The sequence below is a fragment of the Tenebrio molitor genome, chromosome 4 (assembly GCF_963966145.1).
Source record: "Tenebrio molitor chromosome 4, icTenMoli1.1, whole genome shotgun sequence".
NCBI classification, from domain to species: Eukaryota; Metazoa; Arthropoda; class Insecta; order Coleoptera; family Tenebrionidae; genus Tenebrio; species Tenebrio molitor.
The window spans coordinates 10,889,081-10,907,618 of NC_091049.1; the positions used below are offsets into that span (position 1 = coordinate 10,889,081).

At 35.8% G+C, this 18,538-nt stretch overlaps 1 long non-coding RNA gene and 1 pseudogene across 1 annotated transcript in view; one reads left to right on the forward strand and one right to left on the reverse strand.

Moving 5' to 3' along the window:
- Positions 1–18,538, forward strand: part of LOC138128827 (uncharacterized) — a 79,868-nt gene that overhangs the window by 2,488 nt on the left and 58,842 nt on the right. The gene's annotated exons all lie outside the window — the stretch shown is intronic.
- LOC138128139 (piggyBac transposable element-derived protein 4-like) lies at positions 1,343–4,350 on the reverse strand (annotated as a pseudogene).

Genomic DNA, 18,538 nt, shown 5'->3' on the forward strand with positions numbered 1-18,538 from the left:
CAAATTCCCGTGTAATTTTAGTTTTTGTATTCGGCAAGGTGATCCAGATAAATTCTCCTTTATCTTGAACGTCTCGTCTCATCAAATTTGTGATCTCCTCGCGTCGACAAGCACCAAAAATTCCAAATATCAAAACGACCTGAAAGCATAATACGTTTGAGATTGTTTTTTATTATCTCAGCTCCAATTTACCTTCATAAATAAGAAATCTTTATCATTCATTTCCTTAAGAAATTGGTGTATCTCCTCTTTGCAAAAAATGCACGATTTTTTAGGTCGGTATCCTTCTGATTTCCTCTTCAAGAAAGCCACAACCTGATGATATTGACTAATGTCAATCTTTATCTTAATCGACACCGTCGTCCGCAACATAGAATACCGGCACCATAAGGAGGATGGTTTTAGCTTCTCTGATTGTTCCGCAAAATAGGCAAGGACCACCTTTTCAGAGACTTCACGAATTTTCTTGATTTCCATCCATTCTTCAAAATATTTGTACACTATCTCATACCGCTCTTTGGGTTTGGCAGGAATTAATGTATCTATAGCAGATTGAGCAGCCAATTCTATATCAGAAGGCAAATTTTCCTCTGAATCACTCATTTTTGCACTGACACTGCAACTTGCTTTCATTGGAACATTTTTGAAAAAAGTAAACAACTTCGTAACCACGGTTATTAGATAGATTAGCCGCCCTATTATTTTTGCATAAACGCAATTTTAAAAATTTAATTAAACACAAAAATATTGGTATTAATTATTAAAGTAGATAAAACGTTGTACGATATTTGTATCGTAATGTGTCGTTACGATACTTGATGGATTATCCAACTCGCCTTCGGCTTGTTGGACAATTTTTCCATTGCGTATCGTAAAATTCCACATTACGATACACATATCGTAAATAACTATTACAAATTTTCAAAGTTTGGTTTGTCCGGACACAAAAGAGCGAATAGTTTACTAACAGTAGAAGCTCGACCCATCAAATGTGGTATCTTCCTCTTTGTTTTGACGAGAGATTTCCAAAAACGCAAAAAAATACTGGGTGTTCCATTTAAAAAAATATAAGTTTGTGTTGCCACCGATACACCAAACACCCTGTATAATCTAAAATATTTTTAAACCGTGCTCATAACTTGTATGTATAACATGAAATAATAACATTTTTCAAAAAACTTGTATTAACTTAGTAAATCTACTTTGCCAAACCGTTGGGACACCCGGTATATGCAGTAAAAACAAACATTCGCTAACGAAAAAACTTTGGAATGCTTAATAAAACATGCACACTAAACCAAAATAAATCTTATACTTAAGGTAATAAAACAATAAACGGTTTTTAAAATTTTATTCATAAAAAAAACTTAATTACTTAACACGTTCGCTGCTAACCAAATATAGCTTTCGAACCCCCAGGGCTCACTAACTTTTTTTTTTGAAATTCAAAATATAAATAGAGAATATGATTAAAAAATTTTTTTTTCATATATTATGTGTCTATTTTGAAAAACGCATATGGTGCGTCATCAGCGTATGGCAACTGTTTCAGTCGTCACGCGCTGACAACGCACCGTGTGCGTCTAACTCACATTAAATTTCATAAATCAAAAACAAACTTTATCAATAGTTAGTTTATTAAAATTTAACACAAAAAAGAAAGATGATTAAAATAACACAGAAAAATTACAATTAAAAAAACAAAACAATATAATAAATGATGCACAGAAAAATTACAAGAAAAAACAAACAAAAGAGCAATTTAGCTGGTTAAATTTCGATGAAATTCTTCGAAACAGGGTTCTAAACAAAAACCGGCTTTGCAAACCTTACACTCGTAAATTGTGTCTTTCCGCAACCCTTTTTGGTAACAATTTTTGCAACGTTTCCGCAGAGTTTTGCCTTTAGCACTAGGCGAACAATGACTTACAAAATGTGTTAGGACTGTTGGAGAATATTCTACAGGTTTTTCTGGAAGCAAATTTTTTATAATATTTAATCTAAAATCGTAGAAGGACATGCGCGGATTCGTATATTTTTTATAAAAAAAATGAATTTAACAGTAGCAACTGAAAGATGTGTATACTAATTTTTTTGTACCATCTCAAAGTTTTTCTGTGACACGGATAATATGAAAGATATTGATCTTGTCGATCAATACCGCCCATATTTTCATTATATTTTAAAATTGGTAACGGTTTTGATTTCGAATTACCTCTTTTATCGAAATAATCAACCAAGCGATTTTCAAATTCGGTACTGATAAAAGTCACGTCTCTTTTGTCTCTCCATTTTGCCACCAGTACACCGTTGGCATAGTTGGCCACAGTTTCCCCAGCTATTAGTTTTGCCGTTGTAACTTGCGTTGGTGTATTTTTCCTATTGACCCGCAAAGTGCCCGTACTATAGGTTTTTCTGTCTAATAATTGTTTTGCCAAATTATAACTATTGGAAAAATTGTCCATATAAATGGCATGTCCTACATCCAGTTTTTCATGCAACAAATGCAGCACTACATTTGCCGCATGCCCTACACCTCCAAAATCCCCTAGTGCCCCTGTATATATTAAAAATTTAATGATGGTCCCTGATGGTTCAGTTAACATGTAAAATTTTACCCCGTATTTATGTCTTTTATTTGGGATGTATTGACGAAAGCTTAGACGCCCTCGCCAAAGAACCATGGATTCATCAATGCATAAATTTCGTTGTGGATAATAAATATCCAGCATTTTTTTATTAAAATAATCAATTAGGGGACTTATTTTACACAAGCGGTTCTCTGGGTTAACGCCTGCGGGTGGATTTGGCGCAAAATGCAAGCAACGTAAAATTGAAAGAAACCCCTCGCGACCCATTGATTCTCGAAAAATCGGAATGTTAAAAAAGTCGATTGGTTTTTCAGTAGTCTTCCAATCGTGGCAGCTGAATGGTCCCCATATGGAAAAGTAAACCCAGAAAAACTTTGAATTCGTTCGTTGTAACTGGCCTCCAACGCGATATTCTAGCATGTTCGACCGACCCTCGTTGCAAAAAAACAATTTCGGCTTGTTTATTTGTTTCGTCAACAATCAAAGCGCATATTTGTTCATCGAACAGTAGATTGAAAATGTCCATTGGCTGATCTCCTGTAATAAAAGTAAATTTTGAACAACCAGTTTTAAATATTTGAGAGCTATGTAACAAAAACAAACGAGCAATGCGTACTAAAATTTTACCCTAAAGCAGGTATAAAACTGTGGCTTATTGAGAATTTACATTCTATTAGAAACAAGATAATATCGTATAAGCCAGAAACCCAACCACCAGGTATCAGCTACAAGTACCTGCTCAAGACCCTATAATCCCTAATATGCATTCTGTAGGATATTGAAAAGAAAGTACTGTCTTGTTCCACAATAACAAGTAAGATTTTAGAGAAATAAATTCTTACCTGCATACGGTACTAAAAACTGCTCCGTTTTCTCAAACTGAAAATTCACTAAATCACCGGTTTTCTGCCAATCAATTACTGAGGTTGATGGCGGTGGCGGTGGTGAGGACAGAGGTTGAGAAGCTGGTGATTGACGCGATTCTTCCTGTTTGTCTCCAGGGCACTTAAGTCAGTTTTAGTTGACTTAAGCCTACCTAAACGAAGAGCTTTGTTCGATTTTCTCCGTGATCCACAATTCGTTAAATCAAAATTGACTTACCTTTTTTGCGGACCGCGAAGAGACCATGGACCGATTGGCATGGGTGGAATTCGACGATAATTTTGGACTTCGGTGCCACTTCAATTAAGTGGGTTTCACGACACGAGACGATGAGTACGAAAACTAGGTGTGTTCACAAGGACGGTCAAATTCGAAGTCTCTGTTTCTTCTTTCTTCCAAAAATGTCCCTCACTCGCGGGGGATCTTTCGTCAACCCCGATTTTGCACGAAATTGTGAATCGGTTAACGCGCAATAACCAATGACAGAGGGTGCAACTATTTTCGAATTGAATTTTAAAGCTAACTTAAACTACGCGCTAAAACTAAACCGAACAAAACCAAACAAAAATGAAAAGAACTAAAATTAACTATTTACAAACGCCAACACTTCCTGTTCATCAGCAGTTCCTTCATCGTCTTCTCCTAAATTTCGGTCCTCGAGCTCTTCATCTTCCACCTCTTGCTCCGATGAGGCCTCGTCGTCTTTTGTGAGCAAGGCCCATTCGTCTATATCTTCATCCGAATCGTACAATAACCGCTCTAGATCATCTTCGGTTAAATACTTTTTCAACGCCGTTTTAGACGACCTTTTTGGTTGTTTACGAGGCGGAGATTCTGTTTCGCGGCTTGTTGAAGGACCGGGTAAGTTCGAATCCATCACAACAACTTGTCGCGGAACCAGATACTCAAATATAAAGTTTAAAATCGTCAAAATACGTTGACAACAATTTAAACACGTTAACTAAATACTAAACAATACGTAAATTTCAGTGCAAGTTTGTATCTAAACAATTTTAAATTTTTATTTATTACAATAAATAACTAAATATCGTTCAATATTTTCAACAAGAAAATTTTGACGTTTCTCTTCTAAAATTGTTTTACCTATAACTAGAAAAACTTCTCTCGACATCATAGGATTTTTCTGCATCCATTGGAATTTCGGTGTCATGTGACTCATTTGTAATGTTACCTTTTAAAATATTGTTTGCGTTTCGTAAAATAGACAAGCCAGTGTTTTTTTAAGTAAATCACTTAATTTAGAAGTGAGTATATTACATATTTTGGTATTATTTTTGCTTAATTTAAAATTAAAATCATCCACTAGGCTTCTGTCAGCGGCAAATTTTTAGTTTCAATCTTTTCAATAATACTTGGAATGTTAGCAAAATGAGCTCTAATGTAAGCTAATTGACCTGATAGTTCCGGTTTTTTAAAAATTGTTTGACATTCTGCCACAGACGCACAATTTGGGTCAAAGCTGTTTACTACGTTTTTAAGAGGTGCACCGGCGCAATGTGTTTTGAAAGATGGTGCCACTAGTAAAAACTTTGCATAAACTTTGTGGATGGAAATCTTTTCATTAAGATGAGATATGTACTTTGGCAAAAAGTCTCAACAACAATCGATCTTTCCTCTACAGGATGACCAAATCTAAAAGTAACCTGTTACATAGTTTCGAAGATACAGACAAAAGTAATTGCGACATTTTCATCCAAAATTTTGCACAGAGGATAAAGAAACTAAGTCATCCTGTACAGTTTTGAAAACAGATAAAATCTTGAAAATATTTTTGTTGTACTAGCGATAATTACGCTGATTTCCATCCAAAAGTATTCCAGTTAGTGACCCCGTAGGTTTTGGCAACAGTCTTCCCAAGATCACAACCTATAGCAGTTTGGATAGTATGACATAGATGTCGCAATTACAAACTGCTCTACATGACCAACTTCATTCATATCCGAAGCGAAGCGGATATGAACGAAGTTGGTCATGCTGCTCTATGACTGCTAAAAATAACGTTTCCAAATTTCAACTACAAATAGGCACGAAACAAAAGTACAGTTGCGGAATTAAAATTTCGGGCACTATTGTCAATGTCATGATATAAATTCTAAAACAACCTTTACGTTAATAACCTTATTTTTCACTCTTGTCATGTTTTTGTCTTTTTGACATTCAAAAATTGTCATTTTTGGCATAATAACGAGTAGGCAACATATCAAAGCCATGTTTTAATTGCACTCAGTGCAACTAACTGAAATCTCAAAATTCAAAATTGATTGGGTGACTGACACAAAAAAGTTTAATTTTTGAATGTCAGTCATGATGACAGTAGAAGGTGCTTTACAGAGATTTTGTTGAAGTGACAGAAAAATAGTGCCTGAAATTTTAATTCCCCAACTGTACGTGTCTCTCATGTTTTCGGGAAAGTTTGTTTTTATTATTTTAAACAGCAAGATAAACAACCCAATCATATTACTGTAAAATGATAAAAAAACATTATTTATTGTCGCAAGATGAACTATTATGGCATTTTGAGTTTTGAGTCAAACCGCCATTTTTTATCCAAAAACAAACGTTTTGATAAGGATTTATGATTTTAATTAGACATAAACAACAATAATGTATGTTAAGATAAAGGAAACAAAGTTACATATGTAGTTATTCATTATTATGTATTTATTGATTCTCTTCTAGTAACAAAATGCCATCATCATTACTACCGGATGCAGATTTTTCCTTGGATTTCTGTTTTTGCTGATGTGCCACAATTGCAGCAGTAATGCAAGGTGTATCTACACACTTCTTATTTTTTTCAAATTTCCTCTTACTATCTCTGGGGCTATACAATATTCATATAAGTAACATAATTTTGGTAGCATTTTGGAAATCCACAGATCTCTATCCCTTTTGATAACTTCAACGTGAATTGGCACCTTATCGTTGACGTAAACGACAAAATAACATTTGTCTCGTTGTGTTACACAGGCTGTTTGATGAAAAACGCCTCAATCCATAACTTTTTTATTTATTACCCGATTTCAATGAACAAAAAAGTCAAAGATATGGTTTTTCAAGCGCTACAAAACAGCCATAAAATGTATTTTTTTTTTTGCGTTATCTTCAATAGCTAACGGTCGTCAACTTTTTTTTTTTAATGGACACGTAGTTTTTTAGGCTTGATCTGGTAAGGTTTTTTTTTCTGAATCTAATGATGTATTGAAAGTTATCATTTGATTCATAGCTAATTGAAAAAAAAAAAAATTTTTGTGGTTCAGCTTATAAAATTTTTAAGAATCCCGTGAAAAACAATCGGAATACAAAGTACGATAAATGTCATCTAGACGTCAGCTTAGAAATTTTCATCTGCTTTTTTAAACTTTTTTTTACTTAAGAATAAAATAACATCAGTCAGTCATGCAGGATAGCAGTCATTTATTCATGTTTTCTAAGAAAGAAATAATAAAACTCTTCAAGATTGCACCTGAAAATTTTCAAACTCATACTTGACATTTGTTTATATTTGTATTCCAATTGTTTTTCACAGCACACTTGAAAATTTCATAATAAGCTGAACCACAATTAAAAGTTGTTTTATTTTTTTTTCCGTCAGCTATGGACCAAACGATAACTTTTAATACATCATTACATTCAGAAAAAAAAACTTTACCAGACTGAGCCTAAAAAACTACATGTGTCCATTAAAAAAAAAAAAAGTTGACGATCGTTAGCTACTGAAAATAACGCCAAAAAAATATATTTTATGGCTGCTTCGTAGCGCATGAAAAACCATATCTTTGGTTTTTTTGTTCATTGAAATCGGATAATAAATAAAAAGGTTATGGGTTGAGGCGTTTTTTATCAAACAGGCTGTATTCAGTTGACCCTGTACCTATGATGAAAAGCAAACATAAGATCCTTATAAAATATTGGCTTGTTACAAATACCTGCAAGTAGTAATTATGCTGCCGTTTCAAACTAATGCCAGTATCACTTTTTATCAAAAAAGAATTTTTTTAAAGTGGAATTAGTTCCTCAATAGAATTAAATATTTTATCAGGAGCATAGACACACTTGACTTCTATTATGGCATCATGGTCCATAAGTCCTAGTCAAAAAAGGAAAAAATTACTAAATAAGAAATAATAACTAAAGAAACATTTGCAAGCATTGTTATACCATCGGGGGATGCCCCCAAAAATCCATGCTCCTCGTCAACCCATAGTCCTGAACATTGTACGTGCAAATTGTACTGCTCTTCAAATTTCAGAATAGCTACCCCTTCTTTGGCAATGCCATATTCAGTTGCTTCTGTAGAAAAATTAGTCGGTCTCAGACATGATTTCACGAGCGAATGGCATGGCGTATGCGGTCGTCAGTGGATAACCTTTCCAAATAATGAGGCTGTCAAACGAAACTCTCGTTGTGCATCAAATTCTTTGTTTCCAAATTGCCCCACAGAGTCTTGCTGAATTTGATTTATTTTTTCCTTTGCTATCTGAAACATTTTGTTGCCAAACAAATAGATACATAAACACTTAATACTATATACTTGCAATCTTTCCATTACCAATTTTGATTCGTTTTGTATAAATTCCAGATCTTCAGCAGTTTCAGGTTCATCAGCAGATTGCACCATAATCAGTATTTTTTCCAACTACAGTTTTCCGTTTCTTAGTCTTGGTTCCCTGGGTTTTTGATTCTTCCTCTTGAAACAGACGTTTTTTTGATCTAGCTATTTTGTTTGAATTTTGCCGTTCCATGTACGACGAGAAGTGATCACCTGGGCTGCTGCCTGTATATTTTTTCCATGGACTGCGGTGCCACTTAAAGGCTTTGTTAAATCTCAAACCAGCAAGATAAACCCGTCTTGCATAAGAACCTCTTTGAATGAGATTCAATCGTTTTCCCATGGTGAATCGTGACACTGTAATAAGTAAATGAGCTTTTCGTACTAATACATTCAAAGCACCTAAAATAAACAGTTACATGTTCGTAATGCTCATTTCATATGTAAACTTACCCTGTAAATGATTATAAATAAAAGTAGATTTCAAAGCAGGTACTTCGTTATTTCCAAGATTATTACAAATAGATTCCCGGCACCCTGAATGATCACCAAAAACATGGTGCAAACTCAATTTTAAATCAAGTTGAAGCTGTTGAACATCTGGTTGTTCTTTCTTAGCATGCTCATAAATGGAGCATTTGGCTCATCTTGTTAGTGCTTCAATTTTCTTGAGTGTTAACAATTTGGGGCCTCTCAATTCAGTGGTTTTGTCAGCCTTAACTTTTCTCAAGTGCTTGCCATAATTTTTAAGCGCATGATTCGTGCAGTCAATTTTTCTCACATCACTACCATATGGAACTCTTTGCTTTATTTTGGCAAAAACACTAAAGTCTCCATCTGCTATGAACTGTAAATACCTCATGTTGTGCATAGCTAATTGTATTGGGGTGATTATTGAGGGATGAATGATGTTTGGCAAATAAGATTGTTACATTCTTCATTTAAATTAAATATTAATAAGTTTAATACATTTAGATGATCCTTTATTTGGGCTGACTTGGTTAAGACATTAATTCGATTAGAGGCATTTTTTGAAAATAAATTGAATTTTTTTATGTTATCGTTCAACATTTGTTCGCTCTGTTTGAAACTTTGAGCAGATTGGTTAAAATTTGAAATTGAGGATAATAGAACAGATATTTATTGTTTTAATAATAATAATTAAATTTCACGATTCTTGTGTGATACTGATAATGAATTTATAGCTTGACCGTAGTAAGCAGCGTCATTAGCGTCGAAGATACCAAAAAGAAGTTTGAACGCATAGGAGGCACCATTGAAAAGTCGTCGCTTCCTTCGTTGATAGTTGTGACCCGTAAGGTGTGAAATAGTATCTAGTTTCTCTTGTAGTTTTGGGATTTAAATTTTTGTTAATTTTAATGATTCATTGCAATGAAATGAGTATGAGCCATTCGTACTATACATACAAATATTCGAAGACTGTGCGTAAATGACATTTTGATTGTAATTTACTGATATTGGTGAAAGAAAGTAGTGTATGATAGTGTGTACTAATTTTTGAATATCCGAGGTTATTGTAAAATATGCCTGAAGTGGCATCCAGTTGCTTTATTGTAAATAATTCGTTTGCTAGGATCATTCCTAACCAATAGAGGTACCAATAATAATTGATTCATCTTGCATCCGATCCTGCAAAATACGGTTTAATTACATTTATTTTTCACTTTAGTATAATTGCATGATATCTCCTAGGATACGAAATACGTAAACATGTCCATAACAACCGGGGAATAATACAGGGCGTAATAAGAATAAGCGGGCGTAATGAATTCATAACGCCCTCATCAATTCAAAATTGCAGAGATGCCAATTTTTTTTTTTTTTAAGAACAAGTAGTGAAAAATAAAATCTTGTATGCACCACGGCGTCACCGAATGATTACGCCCATCGAACGATATCCATCTCTCGGGCTAAAGCCATCGAGTTGGATTCATCGTTCTCCGGGCGTAATCATCGTTGTAACGCCCTTGGTGCATAAATAGCTATTTTATGGTACGTAACTTTAGACTTTTTGATTTGAATGACAACAGTTTGATTTTCGTTCGTTTTTATGATCTTATTGTTTGCGGCTTTTTCGGCAACATATATTAAATCACCAACCTTGTAGTCGTGATCGTTAATATTATGATCGTATTTCTTTTTGGAGGCTGGGAATAAACTTCCGAAAGGGTTTTTAGATCTTTCCACCGTAAATAACGCGATATATTATTATGAGAATGACGGATAAAACGCTGCAAAGCTATTATTCGAACTGCTTCACATTTGCCATCTTGCTGACTGACATTTTTACTTAGACGAACTGAATCTAACGCGTCTTTTTGACTATTGGCAGCAAGTTCATCTGCAATAATTGCAACAACGAATGAATCGACTGAGTTCATCTCGTTTGCCCGTGAATTCTGTGTTTATGATTTTGAGTAAATCTGATATTGTCAATTATTGTGGATTTTGTGGAGGATCAATAAAAGACATTATAATTTTAAATAAACAGAATACAATAGAATGATGCATTAAATAACAATGCACAAATGCCAAATTAATTTATTGATGTTTAAAAAGTACAACATTTGTTAAAAGCTGTCTTACAGACTTACCTTTTAAATTTTTGTTGAATTCTTTGTCTAATTTTGGTATAACTAAAAATAATTTGTTTAATCAATAAAATTATGATTTTCCGAAAAAACTTCAAAATCTAAAATATGGTTATCTATAGAAGAAAATAATTTAGAGGGTAAAGTAGTGAACGATTAATCACTGTTGGGTGGTGATATTAGCCGTTCAAATGATATAGTCGTCTTTGTATAACTACTTAAAAACTTTATTGTATGACAAAATGTTGATGTACAAGTGTTAAGTACCAAGGATAGTGGTAGACTCTGGTTTTTACCGCTATATCTCGACTTAAATAAGGGTGGGTGATTTCACCCCTCTCACAAAGAAAGTAGGCAGGACTACCTGCTACAGTACCTGTTTCTAACAATAACGTTCAAAATTACATTATTTTGTACATATACCGCCCCCCTTGAAGGCACGGACTTCAAAAATATTGGAATTAGCAAAGATCGAACATGGTTATTAGAAAAAGGATTGTTACATAATAAACATGACAAAAAACATTAAAAAATACAAACATTGAAGTCAATTGTAAAAAAAAAAGGGTTAATGCATAATTATAACAAATATTTACACGATACAAACATAGTCTATTCATTCGCTGGCAGAACGCACACCTTTCGCGTGGCTCTTTTGAAGATGCCATTGACAGTCTTTACGGACACTACGCGCACAACACCGTCACTTCCGGGATGAAGTTCTACGATGCGTCCCAATTTCCATTGTAGTGGCGGCGTGTTGTCCTCAACTAGAATCACCATGGAACCAACTTCCAAGGCGGGGGTGGACGGTCTGGAACCGGAACCACGGAGCTGCTTGGAACGATTGATGTTTTGAACAAGGTACTCCCTTTGCCAGCGGTGCCAAAAGTGCTGCCTCATCTGTTCCACTCTTTGCCATTGCGTCAATCGGTTGATCCTCGTCGTCGTAAGATCTCTTTCGCTTATAGAAGTTAATGGCTCTCCGATGAGGAAGTGACCAGGGGTTATGGGATTAAGGTCATTAGGATCGTTACTCAAGGGACACAAAGGTCTGGAGTTTAGGACTGCTTCAATTCTTGTTAACAGGGTATACAATTCTTCGTAGGAAAGCACGACTTCTCCAATTGTTCTCTTTAAATGACCTTTAATGGATTTTACGTTTATTTCCCAAATACCGCCCATGTGCGGGGATCTGGGGGGAATGAAATGCCACGAGATACCCTTATTAGCCAGATTTTCTGTAATTTGACTAAATGAAGCTGACTTTAGAAATGTTCTTAGTTCCAGTAATTCTCTATTGGCGCCAACGAAATTTGTAGCATTGTCCGAATAAAGATGGTACACATGACCACGTCTTGATATGAAGCGTTTTAGCGCATTCAAAAAGGTTTGAGTCGTTAAGTCACCAACTAGTTCTAAATGAACGGCTTTAGTTGAAAAACAGACAAAGACGCAAATATATGCCTTCACAGTACGCTTACTGCGACCACGACATTCCTTGATGTAAATAGGCCCGGCATAATCTACGCCACTGATTGAAAATGGTCTGGTTGGTTCGACACGGGATTTGGGCAAATTACCCATAATAGGATACATAACGCTTGGTTTGACTTTAAAACATTGCAAACACTGGTGCAAAATCTTGCGTACCACACTGCGTGGAGAAATTATCCAAAAATTTTGACGTAACGCGGCTAAAGTTCCCTGAACACCAGCGTGCAGTTGCTCAATGTGCACGTGTTTGACTAATGCCTTAATCAAATGGTGATCGTTTGGTAGCACGATGGGATGTTTGACATCGTAAGTTAAGGATGAGTTTTGCAACCTACCTCCCGCGCGAATTAAATTATCATTCTTGTCGAGAAAAATATTTAAGCACAGTAAACGTGATTTCTTGTTAATCGGTTTGTTTTGTTTAAAGCAAGCTAATTCATCGTTGAATGCAACTTCTTGAATTAAACGCATGATGGCCTTCATGGAATCTTTTAATTCTTCACATGTTAAAGAACTAGAGATTTGCCTTTGGTTTGGCTTCCTACAATTGTTGATGAACCGTAATACCCATGACATTACGCGTTCAGTTTTTTTGTAATTTGAAAATTTTGTAAGAAGCGGTAGTTGTCTTTCGCGAGAATGAATATTGGTCAGAGTGACAGTTCGCCGTTCTGGAATTTCAATATCCGAAAGATTTACGTTAGATACGGGCCAAGTGTCGTTGTTTTCTGACAGCCAATCAGGACCGTTCCACCACAGTTTATTAGTTTTGAGTTGACCAGGTAAAGCACCTCGGCTTAGTACATCCGCAGGGTTACTTTCGCTTTTGACATGATACCAATCTTTCGCATCCGTTAGCGTTTGAATTTCGGAAACTCGATTTCCTACAAATGTTTGTAAGTTTGAAGATGTAGCGTTTATCCATGCCAGAACGACTGTGGAATCTGTCCAGAGAAATTGCTGATCAATTTTGACATTTATCGTTCGTAAAACTGTATTAAATAATCGCGACAACGTTAAGGCGGCACACAGCTCCAAGCGTGGTAACGTAACAGCGCGAAGAGGAGCCACACGAGATTTAGCGCAAATTAAGTGAACTTGATGATTGCCACTATGATCAGTTGTTCTTAGATAGACAGCAGCGCCATATGCGATTTGTGATGCGTCACCAAAACCATGTAGTTGCACCTGTACGGGGCTTGATTTTATTATGTTTCTGGGAATTTCGATTTCGTTTAAGTGAGCGAGTTCTTGCAAGATCTTAACCCATGCACAATAAATAGTTTCAGGTAATAGATCGTCCCATCCAATTTTCAAACTCCAGCACTGTTGAAGGATTATTTTTGCTTTTACTACTACTGGCGCCACAAGACCCAATGGATCGAATACCTGGGCAGTTTTAGACAGGATTTCGCGTTTTGTTAGTCTTTTCGGAATGTCGCACTGTTTTACCTGATAGCGTAACGAATCGTGATTAGGATTCCAAAAAAGCCCTAACGTTTTAGTGTAAGCATCCTTATCGAAACTGACGTTGAGATTAGGCTCGTGACTATCTGGAATTAATGCAGGATGATTGGCGGCCCATTTACGTAATAAGAAACCACCATGAGCTAAAACTTGAATTATTTGATCTCGTAAAATGATTAGGTTTTCAAGTGAGTCTCCTCCCGTCAGAAGATCGTCTACGTAAAAATCCTGTTGAATTGCTTTAGCGGCTTCCGGGTACTGATTTACGTTTTGAAGAGCTAGTTCTTTAAGACATCTTGTTGCTAGAAAACTGGCCGGTTTTGTACCGTAGGTTAGAGTGGTTAATCTATACGTTTTTAGCGGATCTTCGGTGTTCTCGCGCCAAACAATTCGTTGATAGTCACTGTGATCGGGATGTATTTCTATCATACGGTACATTTTAGCTATGTCCCCGTTTACGACGTATTTAAAAGTTCTGAATCTCAACAAAATTGCAAAAAGCTCTGGCTGGATTGTAGGTCCTGCCATAAGATTGTCATTTAGACTTAATGCATCAGCTGAGCGAAATGACGCGTTAAAAACAACTCTTAACTTGGTCGATGTAGAATCCTTGAGTACCGCGTGATGGGGCAAATATGTACAGTTCGGTTTATTTAATTCGCAACCCGGAACTTCCTCCATGTGACCCAAAGAGATGTAATCCCGCATGAATTGCACATAATCTGATTTTAGTGTAGGCCTTTTGTTTAGGTTTCGTTCCAGATTGTTAAAAAACTTTACAGCACTATCGCGGTTTGACTTGAGAATTGGAGGATCATTTTTTAATGGCAGTTTAACAAGAAACTTTCCGTTTGTTTGTCTGCACGTATTTTGAATAAAATGTTGCTCGCACATAATCTCTTCATTTGAAAAGCATTTTTGTTCGGAAGGGTTGCTGCATTGTTCTAGTTCGAAGAATTTCTGCACCCGGTTCTCTAAAATGTCGGTTACCGACGTTAGAGAAAGCGAGCAGGTGCTTGAGCTATTGTTATTGTTCATATTTAGTGACCCACCCGCAATGAAACCTAAATGGGTATTTTGCAGCATTAGTTTGTTATGGTTCTTCAGTGTTATTTCCTTGCGGTCTTGACATAAAAGGTTCCAAAACAAATCAGCCCCGATAAGTAAGTCTACTGGTGCAGTTTCTAAGAATTTCGGATCGGCTAGCTGTAATTCCTTTGGAATATTTATTGCAGACATGTTTATGGTCACCAGGGGAAGATTTTCGGTTATTTTTTCCAGAACAAAACAACTTAAGTTCGCCGAAAATTTATTGTACTGAGACTTGATGTTTACCTGGACGGCCTGTTTGATGTTCGTCGAAATTTGACCAATTCCGCCAACGGTTATATTTACGGCTTTCTGCTGTAGACGTAATTTTTTGGAAAATGATGACGTAATATAACTGTTCATGGACCCTGCATCCAGGAGAGCTCTACATTTATGTGACTTATTATTACGATCTTCTATGAGAACGATCGCGGTTGATAACAAAATAATTGATGATTGGGACCTCATAGAATGAGCGTTTAAACTTTCTACCTGTGCTGGTGTTTCATTGGTTTGCGTGATTTGTCTTTCTTTGTGAAGCAGCGTATTGTGGCTTTGATTGCATTTACGGCATTTGAATTTGGACTGACAGTTGTTAACAAAATGATTGGTTCTTAGACAATTAAGACATAACTTCAGGTTTCGAGCTTGAGCGTTTCTTTCCTCTACATTTAATTTTGTAAATTCATTGCACTGAAAGATTGTATGATCGTCATTTTTACAAAATGTACAATGTAGTTTGTTTGTGGCAACATAAGATGTAGTGCTTCGTTTTTGTGACATATTGTTTTTTGCATTATTGTGATTCGGATTGACGTTCGATTTGGGGTGCAATAGATTTAAGGATTCCAACAACTGACATTTCTTTTCTAAAAATTCGATCGTTTGACCGTAAGTTGGAACCTCGTCGGTTAATGTAGCCTGCCATTCTCTTGCAAGATTGTCGTCTAATTTGTCCACAATTATTACGACTAGAAGAGCGTGCCAAGTATCAATCGGTACTTCTAGCTGTCTTAACGCGGCAACATTTGAATTCAACGTATCTAAAAAACACCTAAGTGACGAATGCGAGGCTTTAATTACTTGGGGTGCCTTTGTGATGGCTATTATGTGATCGTGAACGATCAGCCGTTTGTTGCAGAACCGTTTCTTTAAGATATCCCACGCTACATTATAATTTTCTGATGACACCGTTAATGACTCGACTGCTCGCAAAGCTTCACCAGATAAACATGATCGCAAATATTGGAAACGTTGACAGTTGTTTAGCATGTTGTTTTCGTCTTCAATAATGGATTTAAATGAATTTTGAAATGACAACCATTCCTTATAGCAACCAGTGAAAGATTTTAAATTTAGAGTTGGCAGATTCAATTTGATTGATTGATCACGATTAGAACAATGTGAATTAGCGCTGGAACAACTACCGTTACCGTTCGTTGTGGCCGCAGTGTGCGGTGGAGGCGTCATTTGTTCAATTTTTGTTTGAATTGATGATAATACATCGAAATATTTTGACTCAATTTCGACGCGGTCCTGAGTCTGCGTTTCAACAGCTGTCGTTGAAGAATCAAATAATTCAATTTCAGTTTGTACCTCTTCATAATCTTTGAATGTCTGTTCGATGAATGTTTTTCTAAATTTTAGTGGATTTACATCGTTATCATTTGATTGAAAGTTAGCAACAAAGTTTTGAATTCGCGTAATTTTTGTTTTTAATGAGGTTCTTTTCTTTTTTAAAGCCTCTAATTTGGCAATTGATTCAACTAATAAGGATGTCTCGGGCATAATGATTGATTTGATTTACGTGGTCGAGATGAAAATTTGCGAAATTAAGAACAATAGAAAAAGTCGTACGTAGTAATGTAGTTTGGAAGGGAAATTGAAAGGATTGAGAGCCACTAACCTTTGTTGATGTCTTGAGTGATGATCGCTTCGCTGCTACCCAATTCGGTGACTATTCGTGCTGCCCTTTTGCCCTTGCTGAAGGTGACGAAATCGTTGCTGCCCTCTGGGTGTCGAAACTGCTTCTTGAATTGTTGTTGTATTACACTTGTTATTACACTAGACGACCGTCGTGTGATATGGATTTAATCATCCGGCTCGAAGGACCAAAATTATGAACGATTAATCACTGTTGGGTGGTGATATTAGCCGTTCAAATGATATAGTCGTCTTTGTATAACTACTTAAAAACTTTATTGTATGACAAAATGTTGATGTACAAGTGTTAAGTACCAAGGATAGTGGTAGACTCTGGTTTTTACCGCTATATCTCGACTTAAATAAGGGTGGGTGATTTCACCCCTCTCACAAAGAAAGTAGGCAGGACTACCTGCTACAGTACCTGTTTCTAACAATAACGTTCAAAATTACATTATTTTGTACAAGTAGCAAAAACAGCATTAGAGATCCTTGTAATGACATTATCTATAGAAGGAGGATTGTGTTTAGTTAAATTGAATACATATTTTCAAACACATTCGCTCAAAATATAATTGTTAATGTAGGTTATAATTAATTGGTGTACATACTTACCGATGAAAACTTGTACCGGGTTCGGAATATTGTTCTTTTTTGCAAATTTTAAAATAACACGTGGGAGTCATCTTCAAAAAGTATTAGGCCGGTTTGCACCATTGAGGATTAAAAGTTAATTCAAGATTAAAACCTTAAACCCCAGTTTAAAGTTTTGCACGACATTTAAATTTAAGGTTAATCTCTAGTTTAGGTAATCTGTGGAATTGGTACGGCTTAAGTTTCTGAACTGAAGATTACGTTTGAGACGCATGTGCAGTAAGCGTGTAGCGTGTACGCACTAGGGGCACATAGCCATCGATCACATGGCGGATTAGAGTTGAAAAGTTCGATTCTTTTCAGTGAATCAATTCATTTGATTAATTTTTTTTAATGATTCGTTCACCAAAATTCGTTCGCAGCTGATTCATGGATTTTATTAGCCTACTCGACCCGAGCCCGAGAGTCTAGATTCGAACTCGAGACGCCACCGCAGCTCGGCACTACTCGCCAATGAATCGTGAATTATAATTCGAATATTCGATTTGTGAAATCATGGTTAATAGAACACTACTTTTATTTAAAGTTATCTATCAATAATTGCATTGAATACATTTGTAGTTTAAAACGTTAACTAGAAATGTAAGTAAAAAATGTGTTTTTATTTGCAATGGTGAAAATAATTTTCTTTTTAATCCTTATGTCCCGGGCCCGTTTTTAATAGCTAGCCCTGTTCCGTAAACCGTAGGTACTCCGTACCGACCAAACAACAAACCAAACACGTACCGATAATGAAAGCCGCCAAGGCCCAAAGTTTGGAACAATTTTATTTGTGTCAATAAAGTATCAAAGAAAAAGCCCCACAAAAAAAATATATATTTTAGCAGACGGTGGACGCAAATTTCCAGATGTTCGTTATCGTACACGTACCGACAATAAAAACCGCCAAGGAGCAAACTGTTGGAAGATCACTTTTCCGTTTTCACACGGAAAGATCAAAGCACATTGTAAAATGAACCGTAACAATTTTATTTGTGTCAATAAAATATTAACGAAAAAGCTCACCCAAAAAAAAAATATATTTTGGCAGAGGGTGGACGCAAATTTGCAGATGTTCATCATTATTCGTACACGTACCGACAATAAAAGCCGCCAAGGCCCAAAATGTTGGAACATCACGTTTCACGGAAAGATCAAAGCACATTGTACAATTATTGGTATCAATTAAGTATTAGGGAAAAAGCCCAACTCCAAAAAAAATATATATTGGTGGAGGGTGGACGCAAAATTTGCAAATGTTGAAATGTTCA